The following is a 15,546-nucleotide window of genomic DNA, read 5'->3' as shown; positions in this document are numbered from 1 at the left end:
TTTATTTTTTGTACCTTGAGCCAGTTACTTATTAAACATATATATATATATATATATATATATATATATAATTTATTTCTAACTTCTTAAGATGCTGTATGTTAAGCTTTCTCTACATAATTTAAAAACATTTACTGATTTCAATAGTGAATTTTGAGCTGTAAGCTCAGCACAACGATGAAATGCCTAAGCTATACTGTCAATAACACTATTTCCATGCACTAAAAATTATGGAACATCTTATATTTGGTAAAGTTATATTTTATCCCAAACAGCAGCTGTTAAAACCATATATTACCTTGATTTTTTTGTTGTTCCTCTCTTCTAGTAGGGCTTAATGTCATATAAAATCACACGTATTCATAAGCCTACTTACATAACATTCACCACCTCCATTCCATCTCCAGACCTCTAGGACCACCACTGTAATACCCTAATACTAACACAATCAATCAAGTGACATTGCTAAGTGTTCCCACCCTTTCATTAGTAAAGTTCATTGGTTTTCTGAGGACTGAGTGATTCATGTCATACTGGGTTCTTGCTATATTGTAAAATAAATGTACATTCCTGCTGAGATGAAGGGAAATCAGAGCATTCTTCTTTTCAGTGTCAAACCATTGAGCCTTCCTCATACCTGATGCATATTCTTGTATATTACTCCTCAGGGTGCAAGAGGATGGGAGTCTTTCCCAGAAGTTATAACCAACTATTAACACGTCCATTGGAATTTAACCGCCAGGGCCAGAATAGCTCATTAGGAGACCACCCATCATGAGCAATACAGACATTTCTTTCTGAGACACCAGACTCAGGCCTATAAAGCCATTTAATAGGAAAGGTTAGGATTAATCCAAGCAGTCCCATATCAATTCATAGCAGAGCCTTTACCTTCACAGCACACTAAAGGCAAAGTGGTTTTCCAGAAACACCTACTTTTACCATTAAAAAAGGTAAAAACAAGTATAAGACAGCACATCCTTTGGCAAATCTTTGCTACCAGATTTACATCCTCATCTGATTTTTCTTTTGTATATATACAAGAGGATGTTATACATCCTGAAAGAACCAGACATCTGGAGTTGGGAGATAACTCACAGGCTATCTAGTACAATGTTCTTCATTTGACAAATTAGAAAACTGAGCATCAGGGAAAATAAGCGACTTGCCCAAGGTCTTATAACACACTTAGTAAACATCAGAAACAGGATTTCAACCTAGGGAATCTGTCTCCAGAACCACTCATTTTTTTCTGTTCATTGTTGTTTTTGTTTTTGTTTTTCCTACTAAACTATTCTACCTTAATTGGGAATCGTTTTTGTTTGCATTTTTTAAAATTTCATTTTTAATGTATGAAAAAACAAGCATTTCCACAATATAGTACAATAAACAGGTGACTGCACATGAAACTGCAAATCTACTATGCACACCTTGCTATTTCTTTCAAATATACAACAAAATTTTCATGCAATTTTTTTTTTCTTTCCTCCCCCATCCTGGCCCTATAGATGGCTGCCATTAAACCCAAATAGGAATATATACATAGAATTATTCTATACATACTTCTATTTATCATTTCTTTCTCTAGATGGAGATAGTGTCTTTATATGTCCTTTATATTTAATTTGGATGTTTATAATAGTCAAAATAACTTATTCATTCAAAATTGCTCTTAAATATATCCCATCTTTCCTGCTTCATGTGTCTTTCTGGTAAACTCAAAAGAGAGGGGGAAAAGCCATTCTGGAAACTTTATATTTATTGGGCTTTCATATCAACAAGTATTTTAATTTGAACTGTCCCAAGGTGGAATTTGTTTTATGTTTAATGGGCCTTTGCTACCATTATTTATGTGAAAGCTAAGGTATCTCTAAAGTAAGTAAATGTTGAAATTAGATTTAGGTCTTTATTTAAGTTTCATATTGTTTCCAAGACCTCAGAGTTTAGGTATGTGGAGGGTGGTAGGTAGGTACTACTTCTGTGTTGTAGTCATGCTTGCAATAGTATAAGGAGTTGAACGAGACTCACAATACTGGAATAGGATTGAGAATGAATTTAGCAGTTAATTTGGCATTTCCCTATGGTTCTTGGAAGCTGTATATATGACTAAGAGGCTCTTTCCCTTCAGGTTTTGACATTAGTAATGGCTTCAGCAGTATAAATAAAGAAATTGATATTTACTGAAAATGAAATTTTAAAGTTTTAAAATCCACCATCAAGCATTCATTGATTGTCTTTCTGATGTGAATATCCTTCATTGATATTTCAATATTCAGAAGGAAGTATCTGACAGATTTTGGCAAAAATCACTCTTGAATTGCAAATTTTAAGAACTCATAAAAATAAGATTTCAAATTATTTGAAATCAAATGATTTTACATTGAAAAAATGTAAATAGCACTTAGATTATTTATACTGTGTCAAAATATTAATTGGTTCTACAAAATAAAGTGAATCTGGGTCACATTTATATTGAAGAGATGGAAATAATATTTTATTTGTTTGTTTTGTTATTAGGCAGACTAAGATGAAAATTGGAATTTTTTTTAATTAAGAAACTTCACTGAAAAATCTGGATGTGTTGAGAATCCTTCTGGCTGGCAAAAGAATTTCAGTTACCATTGAAAGGAGCAGATGAAATGGAAAGCATTTCCTAAGAGTAGAGACAGTTACAAATTCCATATATTTAGTGTAAGTGGATTGTATTTGCATCTTGTATCTTAAGGTCTGTTTCTGTTATTTTCATCTGGGGGAAGGGGAGGGAGTATAACAAAATACTGTGGTTGGAGGGAGGATATTTGGCTTAATATAATTGATTTTTATATGCATTTACTTTGAATTAAACTGGTCAGAAGGAATCAATCAACCGGTATTCACAAAATTCCTGCCTAACATGTCTTAGACACCATACTATAGGGTAGAAATACATATAAAAAATGAAATAATCCCTGCACTCATGAGATAAACACTTCCCTCAAGTAGTTCACATTTTACTAGGTAAAATTAAAAAAAAATGTTCTTTCTCGAGGTTTACAAACTTATAAAATATTCCTCCCTCAATTTTTCATCACAAGGCAAATTATCCCTTCCTTTCAAAGTTATTCCCCTGAAGTAGAGTGCATAGAAAAATAAATTGGATAGGGTAAATTGAACTTTGCATAGGACACCAAAATTTAGAAAATGCTAAGAGCACTTCTCCACCAGAGAAGGAAATAGCAAACCACTCCAATATAGTTGCTAAGAAAACTCCATAGACAATATTGTCTTTCTATGGTGCACAGGGTCAGATAGAGTTAGACATGACTGAATGACTGAAGAACAAAAACAACATCACTTACTACCAGAATATTTTAAAATAAATGAGCTTAAGGACCAGCCAAGTTAGAAAGATTAATTAAGGAAGATGGTGAGTGGAGGATGTATTTCCTCTCTGGCTTGAGCAGCAATGACTCAAGTGAACTCTCCCTCCATTCCTTAGAATGAGACTCTCTCTGTCCCAGAATCTTTCTCTAGTGTGCCTCCACTTAATTGGATTTATCTGAAAAAATATTTTTGGAGTTTTCATTTCTTTCTGCTTGCCCTGGGTGTGAATAATGCTAGTTACAGCTTTGGGAATGCAAGCATGGACATGTCCTTTTCTGCTTTAAAAGACATCAACACTAGCCTAGCAAATGATTCTGCATCTGTCACTTGAGTACCAGTCAGTAGAATTCAGAAGCTCGTTTTGAGGAGGCTAAGCACTTGTGTGTATATGCACATTTCTGTGTGTATATTCACATCTCTATGTAGACATAGAAATAATACATACATATACTCATATATAAGTATATTTATATATATATATATGCATGTACAAATATCTATCTATCTATCTATCTATCTATCTATCTATCTATCTATCTATCTATCTATCTATCTATCTATCTTTTGTGATTTTCCACTAAAGAAACTTGTGAAGTTCATTGATTTGTTCAAGTTTTTTCTCTTTTTTCTTCTTTTTTCTCTTTCTGAGTCTTAGTTTCCTTATTTTTACAGATGATGCTTACACTGAAAGGTAATCTTTCAGATCCCTTCCAAACTATAAAATCTACACTACCTGTTAGGGGGATACGATTTACATCAGAGTGGTTGTAAACACAGTGACAAATTCAAGGGTCTTGGAAGTATTGAAATAAATAATCATGCAGTTAAGGTGAATATATTTAGATATATGGAATCTTGGAAGTGTTTAGGGCATATAGTATAAAACCCATACTTTCATTGTTTCTAACAGATTTCTAATGGATGGTAATTCACCTTTTGCTTGAACACTCAAAAGCAACAAGAAACACACTTTTCAAGTGATTAATCCCATTGTTGGTCATATAGAGAAACACGGAAGGAGAGATACAGGCGTATACTGATGGAAATAAAGAAATGTGCATATATATGTATGTAAAGATTCATGTGTATATCTGCACATGTATATATGCAATCCAAATATATACCTCTCATATATGTGTGTATGTATATACATATATACTTCATATTTACATATGAATAGTAAATACATCATGTATAAAAATCATACCCATATATGTATCTATAAACATATACAGACATACATGCATGTACACACATAGATGAATATAGAGATGAATGTATGTATATACATGCATAGATATGCAGAAATATTCACATCTTTCAGTCATATCTCTCTCTATTCTGCACTTTAGTTTTAATTTTGCCTTCTGAACTACTATGAATCATATATATTTCATATGATGCATTTTAATATTAAATGTTAGAAATGACTTTATCGTGTATCTACCAATTCTTCTCTGTGATAAAATACCTGAAATCTCTCAAACATTGAAGGGTGTGAAGAAGTTAAACTTGGAGAAGAGAAGATTCTAGGGGGATATGACAAGTGTTTTTAAGTTCTTATAGGATGTATGTGGAATAAATTTTAGATTTATTTTATTATAGGTCTCGAAACAACGGAACTGATAAATGTGGATAAATATAAGAAGTCAAACATAGCAGGGATGAGGAGAAAAAGAAATTTCAAATATTTAGAGGAACCCAAAAGTCTTGGGAGAATAATTAGTACCCCTCACTGAAGGTTGTAGAAAGAAATTTTGTTTATACACAATTGCATTGTAAGGTCCTAAGATCACCTCTGATACTAAGATTCTTTAATTGCATGTTAATAAAAGCATTATTTGTTTTTAAAATGAAACAATGTTAGAATGAATGAAAACACATCAACCAGGAGAATTATGAAGAGAGAGAGTGAGGATAAGCAAACAAATTGTCAATTTCACATTTTCAAAAAACAGGAGACTGGGCTCTGGGGAGTTAAGTATGATGAATACATGTAGAAACACAGAAAAACTAAAAGTCAGTGCAACAATGTTTCTATTTTTATATGTAATTAAGTCAAAAGAAGAAAAGAATTTTAACCAAATTTTAGAAAAGTTAAATATGTTAGACTTAGGGGAGAATAATGAAGTGGGAATTCAAATGTTCATGGCACCTTCCAAAAAAATGACTGTATTAGGGCATAAAACTTTCACAAACAAGTGCAGAAAAGAAAAAAAAAAGCACAATTCAATAAAACCTACATTTAATAAATGACATTGGAAGCATATTTGAGAGTTAATCTAATGCAAAAGCAGAGTATGTCACAGAACAAATCACAGAAACAAACAATAATTTAAACAATTGTATATTATATATATTAATAATTAAGATAATTATAATATATATATATATATTATAATATAATGAAAACAGTAAGACAACATACAAAAATTTTGTGGGATTTAGCCAAAGCAGTACTTAATGTAAAATTTATATCTCTAAACAGTTATATCAAGAAGAAAGAAAAGGATTAGTAAATTCATCTCCTTAACTTTTTTTTATTGTTCAGTACAGATTTTAGTTCATTTTCTATAATACCTTTAGTAAAATGAAGTTTACTTGCTTATGTTTTTTATTTCTGACTGCTTTTGCTTTTTCTCTGAAATCCTGATTGTTACTCTTTTTTTTTAAACTTCAGCAGAAGCACAATGGATTCTGCTCCAGCTTTAACAGTAATTCATTTAAAAAGTTCAGAAGAGAATGAGGTTCATCCTTCTTCATTTTATATATTCTTCCTTCTGTCACTCATTTATGTGAAATAATTTTCCCATTCTTCCTATTCATTTTTCTTCTCCCAGTGCACCACTCTTTCTCCCCCTTCCATTTTTCTTTTGAGATTATCCCAGCATAAAAAACTGACTTGTTCCCTCTATGTAAACTCCTTCTGATTGATTTAATAATGATACAGGTCTTAGAGCTTATATGAATTCTTTTCAAGTTCCTTATGACTTCTCACTCATTTTGCTTTTTTATGCTTCTTTTGAATTGTATTCAAATATAAAATTTTCATTCCATTCAGGTCTATTCATCTAGAATGCTTGCCAAATCCTCTATTTAATTAAATGTCCATTTTCAGCCTGTAAGATTATTCTCAGGTTTACAGTATATGTTATTCTAGCTCTTTTGATTTCTCAAATATAATATTCCAAGCTTTCTTCTTCTCCATTTGGTACCTGCTTTATCTTGTGTGATCCACACTGTGGATCTACAATATTTGAATTATTTCTTCTGAGTCTTTTGCGGTATTTTCTCCTTGTCCTAACACCACTAAAATTTGGAATAAAATGCTTTCCATTTTGAAATCTCTTCTAGGATATGATGAACATTTTTTTCAACTTTTGCCCATTAGTTTGAAGATATGAGTGTATTTTTCTTTTATATTTTCTCTTTTGTAATTTTTTATTTTAAACTTAAATGTAAAAAATGAAAAGTAAAAAGAAAGAAACTTAAATATTAAACTAATATACAAAAGAAAAACAACATTGCATTGCACAGCAGAACATAAGAGCATATTTGAAATACAAAACAATACATTTCTATTTCAAGAAAATCTATATAATAAATATTATACATTGTGTTCAGAATGGTGAATCTTTTCTTTACATAGTTGCAGGTTTTATTTTGTTCTCTACTTTGCACTTTTTGAGTTGTTCCTTTTTTCACCATCCCCCACTCCCCCAAGAAGGCTACAATTAAGCTCAGATATATTGACAGATATGAATATATATGCATATACATATATACACATACATATAAATACATAAAAATACACAATATATATATATACGCACACATATATTCCCACATATTTTTCAAGGTTACACTTACATGCATATACATAAATATCTATAATTATACACATATATACTCATATACCTTCATATGCATCTATGTTGGACTATACTATACCTGTTTGTCCTTCATTTCTCTGAAGGTTGATGACTTCTTCCTTCTTAGTCCAAGTCTTTCCATATTTTTCTAAATAAAACAATTCATCATTTCCTACACCACAGCAACATTCCAAGTTTATACTGTCTAGTAATTTTAAGTAGTCTAGACCAATATGAATTAATATATCTGGCATATAGCATAGTTTTCCTACTTTTTTAATTAAATCAATTTTAGCTTCAATTTTGTCTGAAATCATGATTGCTACCCCCTGATCTTTTCCCCTAATAGATTGCATCCTTGATGTTTATTTGATGTTTGTGTGTATCTCTTATTTCCTATCCCATCTGACTCCTCTGCTTTACTTCTACCTGCTACCTTAACCTCCTATTACTTAACTCGCCTCTCCCCCCACCACTACTATCTTCCTTTATACTCTCCTTCACACCCTTTCCTTTAGTCGTCTTGTTTCTCTCTGGAATTAGACTTCAATCGGCTTCAAAATATAGATGTTGTCCTCTATTTTCCCATTCCTTTTTAACTAGACACTCTTATCTTATTCCCTCATCCTCTTATTTCTCTATAAATTGAAAATACTTGCATCCCTTTCAATATATATATATTAGCCTCTCTTTAACCCAGGTCTGATATGAGTAAGGTTACCTCTTAAAATTCCTCACTTACTCCTCTTTCCCCTTAGGTTTTTGTTTCTTTTTTTGATTTAGAAGACTTTTATACACACATACATACACAATACACACATTTGCATATATGTATGCATGTATGTATGTATGTATATATGGTTTCCTCTTTGTCTCATTCCCAATAAGGGTAGGAAATACCAGCCCTACTCCCCATCTAATTCTTCTGGGTCAGTTCTTCCTTTCCCAACTTATTTGTATAATTACTCTTTTTCCCTTTTCCAAGGTGGTATTACTTTTTAGGATTACATCATACTTGCCTCTACTTCAATTTTTCTTTTGAATTACCCAATTACTAATTACAGTCTTAGAAATGCAGTTCACATTTCTTCAAATAAAAATTGAAAATCTGTCCTTATTGAATCCCTCATAATTAGTCTTTGATGTTTACCTTATATTGCTCTACAATCTTGTATGTCAAATTTTCTGTTGAGCTCAGGCCTTTAAAAAGACATCCTGAAAGTTTGGTAATTTGTTGAATATCCCTTTTTTTCCTTTCAGGATTATGCTTAATTTTGCTTGGTATATTATTTTTGGTCACAGTCCCAGTTTTTTTTACTCTTCCATACATGGCTTTCCAAGACATTCAGTCTTTTATTACCACAACTGTTGGGTCTTGTGTGATTCTAATGTGGCTCTGACATATTTGAATTTTTATTTCTTGTTGCTTGTAATGTTTTCTCCTTGAGCTGGGGTTTTTGGAATTTAACAATGATATTCCAATAGGTTTTCCCCATAGGATATCTTTCAGGGGTGATCCCTGGATTTTATTTTTCTATTTCTACTTTTCCCTCTTGTTCTAACACTTCAGGACAATTTTCTTTAATTATTTATTGTATTATTGTATCAAGATTCTTTTTCATCATAGCTTTCAAGTAGTCTAAGTATCCTTGTTTTGTCCTGCTGATATATTTTCCAAATCAGTTGGTTTTCTTATGAGGTGCTTCACACTTTCTTTTTTTTTTTCATTCTTTATATACTGTTTACTATTTCTTGGTCACTTATAATTTCACTGTCTTTTCCTTGTCCAATTCTAATTTTTAAAGGGTCTTTATTTTGGGTAAAATTCTGGATCTACGCAGTAGTTTAGGAGAGTGTTGGCCTTTGCCCAGGCATGAGAAGAAGCTGAGGCACCTTGGTGGTGTAGCTGTCATCATGTGCCAGCCAGGCCTGCAGATTATAGGGGGACCAAGCAACCAGTCTGAGGTGTAATAACTCTTGCTTTAACATGCTTGGATCTGGATTTCCATCTAAGGTGGAGGTCCTGGGGTGTGTGACCAGCTTGCCAAAGCTTGTGGAGACTTCAGAGAGGGCACCCAACTAATACTTTCAGCAGTTGAGAAAACTGCAGCATTTGGGATGAAGATTCACTGTCTGGCAGCAGTGTCCTACTATGGCAAAAAATTACTCAAGTAATTGAGTGGCAAAATGATCAGGAAAAGGAAGCAAACCAAGCAGAGCAATCCAATTTTACACACCTATTTTGGGGACAAAAAGGATCAAAGCACGGGACAGGAGGAAGATCAGTGAAGTCAGAACTCCCACAAAAAGCTTCCAAGAGAAAAATGAAATTGTTATAGGAAATAGAGCACATTGAGAAGGATTTTAGAAATCAAATAAGGGAAGTGGAGGAAAAATTTTCAAGAGAAATGAGAATTATGCAAGAAAATTATGAAATGAAATTCCACAATCTGATTGAAGAAAATAACACCTTAAAAAAATAGACTAACTAAAATGGCAAAAGAGGATCAAAAAGACAAAGAGGAGAAGAATCTCTTAAAAATCCAAATTTACAAGATGGAAAAAGAATCTCAAAAGCTCACTGAAGAGCTAATTCCTTCACTAATTAATTCACTAATTCCTTCAGAATTAGATTGGAAAAATGGGAGCTAGTGACTTTATGAAAAATCAAAGTTCTCTTAAAGAGATCTAAACAAATGAAAAAAAACTAAAGGCAATGTGAAATATCTCATTGGAAAAAAAAAAAACACTGACCTGGAAAATAATTCCAGGAGAGATAATTTAAAACTTATTGGACTACCTGAAAGTCATGATCAAAAAAGAACCTAGAAATCATCCTACAAGAAATTATCAAGGAAAATAGCCCTGATGATTTTGAACCAGAGGGCAAAAGAGAGGTTGAAAGAATTCACCAATCACCTCCTGAAAAGATGCCAAGAAGAAAACTCCTAGGAATATTATAGCCATCTTCCAGAATTCCCAGATCAAGGAGAAAATATTACAAGCAGCCAGGAGGAAACAATTTGAATATTGTGGAAACACAATCAGGATAACACAGGATCTGGCAGCTTCTACACTGTGGGATCAAAGGGCTTGGAACATGATACTGTGGAGGTCAAGGAAGATGGGATTAAAACCAAGAATCTCAGCAAAACTGCGTATCATATTTCAGGGGAAAATATGATCATTAAGTGGAAAAGAGGACTTTCAAGCCTTTTTGCTGAAAAAAAAACAGAGTTTACTAGAAAATTTGACATTCAGGTAGGTACAAGAAGCAAGGGAAGCATGAGGAAGTACAAAGGGAAAAGAAAGCATAATTAACTTATCAAAGTTGAACTATTTACATTCCTACATGGAAAAGCAATGATTGAAACTCATGAAAATTTTATCACTATGAGAATAATTGAAGGGAATAGAAATGTGTACATATATTTCTATATAGGCATATGAACACATATGTGAAAGTGTTTATATATGTGTTCAGGTATACATAGCTAGAAGGCACAGGAGGAATTTAATCTGAAGGGATGATACTTAAACAATGAAAATAAGAGGTCAGAGAGGAATATAATGAGAAGATATGGGGAGAGATAGAATGGGTTAAACTATCTCATATAGAAGGGATAAGGAAAAATGGTTACAATGGAGGGGAAGACCAGGAAGGCAAAAGAGAAGGGGTCAACCTTATTCCCAATGAATATAGCTTAGGGAGGAAATGGCATACACACTAAATAGGGTGTCTCACCCTACAGGAGAGTAGGGGGGCAAGGAATGAGAGGGGGGATGATGGAATGGAGGGCAGGTTGGGTGGAGGGAAGTTGGAAGCACCCACATTTGAGAAGGGACAGGATGAAAGTAGAGAATAGAACAAGTGGAGGATGGGATAGGAGGGAAGGAAATATAGTCAGTCTTTAACAATATATCTCCTATGGAAAGGTTTTGCATAGCTACACATGTACAACCTGAATTGCTTCTCTTCCAGTAAGGGAGGGTTAACAAGTGAGGAAGCGAATGAATCTGGAATTCAAAGCTTAAAATCAAATGTTAAAAAAAAAAAATATATATATATATATATATATATATGTATATATATATATACTATTATCAATATTATTTTACATGTAACTGGGAAATAAGGTATACAGGCACAGTGACATAGAGATCCTCTGTGCCCTAATGGAAAGTCAGAGCGGGTATGGGAGAAGATATGGGAGAGAGCAGATTCAAGGAGAGGATGTCAAGTGGGATTGCTATTTTGGGGTGCTGGGTAGGGGAAATAAGGGGAGAAAATTTGTAATTCAAAATCCTGTGGAAATGAATGATGTAAACTAGAAGTTAATAAAACATTTGATTAAAAAAAAAGACAAAAAAGTACATTATGGATCTCCTTTTCCAGCAGGTGAACTTTCTTTTCATAAACTTCTTTGTTTTCTACAATTAAAAAAATTCTCATCCCGTTCATTTGATTTTAAAGTCTTATTTAAGTTCTTCTATAAATTGTTTTCTGGCAGGCGGCCTTTGACATTACTCATTTTGGTAGTTGAGGCCTTTTTTTCCCCAAAGTTATTGTCCTCTGAAGTTGAAACCTAGTCTTCTCTATTCCCATAGAACTTTCTATGCTTGAGTTATATTTCCTTTGCCTGTACAGTTTTTAAAATTTATAATAACTTGTTATTGTAATTACTTCTAGTCCTGGGATATGGGAGATGGTGCCTCTGGCCTCAGATCCTCCTTCAATTCACCCCTCTCAGTTTTAACTGAAACCAACAACTCTGCCCTCCTGTAAGTGTCCATAGCCAACAGTCTCCTTCTGCACTCCACTGGATATGTGCTGTTTGCTTCTCACTCAGCATCACATCTCAGCAGCACAACTGGGCTTGGCATCACTTATCAGGAGAGGATCTCTAAACCTTCCCCTACTCATTTTCCCAATTCTCTACATTTTCTGGGAGATGAGAAATCCTGTGACTGCCCAGAATTAGCCTGGAGATATTTATACATCATGGGTTTTCTTCATATCTTCTTTATTTGTCCCAGGAGTATTATATTATGCCTCAACTTTTGTTTATTTTTTAGCTCTTTATATTTGCCCAGAGGTGATATTTTTGACTTGTTTGTGCGAGAAATCTGGAAAGCTTGGAATCTTCTGACCTAGTGTGCTGTCTCCGTGTAATGGTAACGGGGAGTTGAAGATCATCCTTGCCCCTTGTATTAGCAAGCAAACAGGTACTTAGCACCTTGTTTCAAGTTCATGATTGTATCAAGTATTAAGATCCAGAACCCACAGTGGAGTGAACTCGCTGATGTAACAAGAAGGGGAGGAACAGGGAGGAGCTAATACTGTATATAGGGAAAAGCCAAAGCTAGAGAGCCAGAATTGATGTGAGAGAGGGAACTGCTAGGATTCTCAGAACTTCTTAGGACTGCCAGGAACTGAAGGAATTCTGAGAGCCAGCCAGAGTGGCTGAGAACTTCTGAGAGCTAGCCAGAACTGCTGGGAGCAAGCTACCATGAGAGGAGAAAAGGACCATTGTTGAGTGAATGAGTGAGGAGGATCCTTGCTTGAGGGAGCTTGTTTTGTTTTGAAGGTTTGGAAATGGGGCTGTTCACTGCATTGGTTATGTGCACCAACTTTGTAGTTACTATAATGACTTTGACTTTCTGGTTTGGGGACTCAGTTTCCTGGCATTTCAATAAATGCTTTGGTTCTGTCCTCCATGTGGAGAACCTGTTATATTTTGTGATAAATGACTACACCAGAATATTCATAGCTTCTGTGGGTGCTGTAAATACCACATTTCTGGTATACTTCCCAGAATATTCCCCTATATTTTCTTGAAATACAATGTTTAAGCTCATTATTTTTAAGTCATAACTTTCAGGCACCACAATATTTTTTACATTATCTCTACATGATATAATTCATATTTTCTTCTATTTTTCAGCCTCTTTTGATTTTGTCTTAGTGTTCCTTGATATCTTGAGGAGTTGTTAGCTTCCACTTGATTGAAGCTAATTTTTACAAAGTTATTTTCTTCAGTGAGTTTTGTACCTCTTTACCATTTGGTTAATTCTGACTGTTAAGGAATTATCACTTTTTTTAGTATGTTTGTTCTTCTTTTATCAAATTATTCATTTTTTTCATTGTTTTCTTGCATTGTTCTCATTTATTTTCCCAATTTTTCCTCTACATCTCTTGATATTAAAAGCATTCCTGTTCTTTTTTCTCTTTCTTTAGCTTCTCTAAGAATTCTTGTGTCTATTTTGCATTTTTCTCTTTGAGGCTTTGCTTATAGATGTTTTCAAGTCATCATCTTATTCTGAGTTTGTGTTTTGAGCCTCCCTGTCCATGTAGTAACGTTTTATGGTAAATGTCATTCTTTATTCATTCATTCATTCATTCATTCATTCATTCATTCATCATTCATTCTTTCTTTCTTTCTTTCTTTTTTACTACTTCATTTTCCATGTTACTTCTTAATTTTGGATTTTATGTTGTAGTTGGGGTTTGCTCACCTTTTGGGGTAATGGGATGTTTTTCTTGATGTTATAACTTTTATGTTGTGTAGCTTTAACCGTTATGTTTGGTGTACTGTTAGATTTTGGTGCTTCTAAGGTGGTATGATCCAGGGAGATGTCTAATTACTGGCCTCCTGGTCTGTGCTCTGGTTCTTACCCATATAGGATCTCTGGTCCACTGTGACCTCAATTGCTCTTCTTCACCATGAAACTGTGACTTGGAATTGAGTGATGTGCAAAGGAGCTATCCAATGTCACTTGGTCTTCCAACTAGTCCTGCTGGGATTACTTTCTGACTAGGTATAAAATCCTTTTACCATCTCTGGGCTCTGGATGATCCAAGCATCACCTCTGCTGCTGTCACCTCCAAAATCTATAATTGTTGCCACTTCCACACACTGTGCTCTTTTTTCAGCCCCTTTTTCAATGTCTGCAGAACTTTGTGTTGCTAATCTGTCATGGGATATAAAAATTACTTCTTGTGATTTTTTAGTTATCCCACTTCAAATTTAGCTTGATGCATGTTTAAAGTGTTTTTGTTGCTGCTGTTCTTTCTTTTTGGTGGGGTGGTGGTGTTGAAAGTGCTCGACAAAACAGTTCCTTCATTTTAACACCTAGTCTAATGTGTTTCAAATGTAATCTTATTGATATTTGGCATCCAGAAAGAGCTCCAAAATTAGCATTATGAAATCAGAAGGGTTAAAGGCTATTTTTTTCTTTATTATGCCAATGTTTTCATTTTAATTTGGTCAAGTTTGCACAGTAGAACATGAGATCTTTCTAGATAACAAGAAAATTCTCCCAGCATGCACTGGGAGCATGGGAGTATCTAGGATAAAGGTAGGTCAAGAGGATACAGGAGCAATACACACACTTGTGTGTATGCATGTATATATGTGGATATATGCATACCCATATGTTTTAATATGAACCTTCATATATGCATATGTATGTGTGTAGACATATACACAAATATTTCGAGCAATGTGTGTGTGCATGTGTGTGTGTGTGTGTGTGTGTGTGTGTATAAAAACTATTTTCCTAGGGAGGAAAACATCTTATGTAATATACATTTTCAATGTATACCTAATTTCATAGAGGCAGATATATTGGTATCGATTTTCAGTTGGAATGTATTATAACAGGATCCTGCAGAAGGAACACCGGAATCCACAGAACAGTGTGAAAAATGATAATGAATCATTGTAAATTCTCAAGCAAAGCAGTAGGAGGTGATGAAAGCAGTGCTTTAGGGAGATTTTTCTGACATCTGCATGCAGGATACATGATGAAAAATGAATAAAGACTATAGAACCAAAGAAAATGGTTCGGATCCCTTTGCCCTAATCCTGGTGTGACCTGTTGAAAATCTTAATTAAGATGGTGTCAAATGCCAAAGTTGAACAAAAAAGAGCATTTTTATTTTTGATGAACATAGCTCTCTTTTCCCCTTCTCTCCTCTTCCGGCATCCATTAACACTCCACTTTCAAAACATGTTTTCTGAAAAGACTCCTGTATTAGTCATTTACAACACAGTGTGAATTTAGGTCTATTAACTCTCTCAAGGATACTTGTATTTTAAGAGCTTTATTCATGGAAGGAAAGACTAAGAGGATTTCAATCAACAAAGGACAGCTAGGGAAGGTATCCTGGAGTATAAGGGGCTTGACTTTTTACACATTACATTTCAATACAAATAGGTCTCCTTGGCATCCCCTATATATTTTAATTTATGAAATTATTATTCTTTTTTTTCTGAGCTCTCCATAGGCTTTGTCAGACTTCTAAAGA

Source organism: Petaurus breviceps, unplaced genomic scaffold, assembly GCF_028583685.1.
Source record: "Petaurus breviceps papuanus isolate PSGF00001 unplaced genomic scaffold, PetGlider_PUasm1.0 126, whole genome shotgun sequence".
NCBI lineage: Eukaryota > Metazoa > Chordata > Mammalia > Diprotodontia > Petauridae > Petaurus > Petaurus breviceps.
The sequence above is the reverse complement of the archived record's forward strand: the minus strand, read 5'-3'. Positions refer to the sequence as shown.